General features: G+C 42.9%; 1 pseudogene; it reads left to right on the top strand.

The window, feature by feature from the left end:
* Positions 1-260: 260 nt before the first annotated feature.
* LOC109378600 (HCLS1-associated protein X-1 pseudogene) lies at positions 261-1,009 on the top strand (annotated as a pseudogene).
* The last annotated feature ends 477 nt before the right edge of the window (positions 1,010-1,486 follow it).

The following is a 1,486-nucleotide window of genomic DNA, read 5'->3' on the forward strand; positions in this document are numbered from 1 at the left end:
GTGATTATCTCTTATTTCTGCCCTGAAGAGGCTTAGCTGACATTATGGACCTAACCTTTGTGCAGTCAAAACTAGTATGTTGAAGCCTACCCACCAAGTTATCAACATAATCTTTATTAGGAAAAATATCCTAATTTAAAAATTCTCTGAGGATGAAGAAGAAATGAAAACCAAAGCACAGTGTTTTCTCAATTCCTGACAGCGTAGCACTGACTACCCCCAGGTGTGAATGGAGGTTCCACTCGGATGCGGATGCAGGAATGAGCCTCTTGGGTCTCTTTCGGGGTCTTTTCACCTTTTCTGGACTTCAGAGTCACAGAGATCCCTTGTTTGGAGGGATGACTCGAGATGAAGTTGAGGATGATGCAGAAGAAGGAGCCACGTGGGGCCGTGGGAACTCGAGGTTTAGGGGGTTCCCAGCTTTCAAGGGAATTTGGCTTTGGCTTTGGCTTCAGCCCAGGTGGAGGAATGTGTTTCCATAACTTCAGTTTCGATGACCTTGTACCAGATTTCAATAACATCTTCAGCGAGATGAGGGCCTGACCTTGCCTTCCCATCCTCCTGAACTTACAGGTCCTGATTCAGAGACACCTGCTGAGAGACGGCAGGAGGAACAGACGTTTCAGAACTCAGTGTTTGACTATCCACATAGTCACCAGCCCATGTTCTTTGAGGGGGGTCTTGGAGAGTGATGCAAGAACTGACTCCCCAAAACTAGTACCAGACTAAGTCTCCCAGAAACCTTTTCATACCTTTGATGATATGGGGCCTGTGACACCCCTCCCTCATTCTAGAGCCAGAACTCACAAGGATCTTGATTCCCAGGTTTCCCAGGAGGGCCTCAGCCCAAATCGCATTTGAAGAGTGTCCCTGTGACCAAGATCAATAGGCCTTTTGAACAGTAGAGGAGCTCCGGACGGTGGTGGGCAGTGAGTGCCAGACAGAGACCACAGCAGCTCATCATGAAGCAGAGAGTGGTTTAGAGATGTGTTATCGAGTACCATCATAAATATAAATGGAACCAGAGATTACCAGACATCTGTGGACAGCCTACAACATGAAAGATGGAGTTGCATGTAAACATAGGAAGCAACTTAGAAGAAACAGGCTATGCAGAAAAATGAAAATTTAGCAAGGACACAAATCTTAAATGTCCTTAGAAACATGAGATGATACACCCGTAAAACCAGAACAGAATGCTACATGTAAAAGAGGAATAAACAGAATAAACTTTATGGAGTTAGAAAGAAATGTTATGGCAGAAATGAAAATCTATAAAAAGGTTTGGATGACAAAGTTCAGAAGATCTGTGACAAATAAGTAGTCCAAATAATAGAGATAGAAAATAGAAGGAAAAAAGATAAGAAAACTTGATTGACATAAATCATCAAAACTAGAATGATATCAATCATCAATGAAGTCAAGAAAATATCTCGGAAGTGAAGGATTTTATTTTCTAACCTTGAACAGCCCTCCACATGGTACA

The sequence above is a fragment of the Hipposideros armiger genome, unplaced genomic scaffold, assembly GCF_001890085.2.
Source record: "Hipposideros armiger isolate ML-2016 unplaced genomic scaffold, ASM189008v1 scaffold_2214, whole genome shotgun sequence".
Taxonomy (NCBI): Eukaryota; Metazoa; Chordata; class Mammalia; order Chiroptera; family Hipposideridae; genus Hipposideros; species Hipposideros armiger.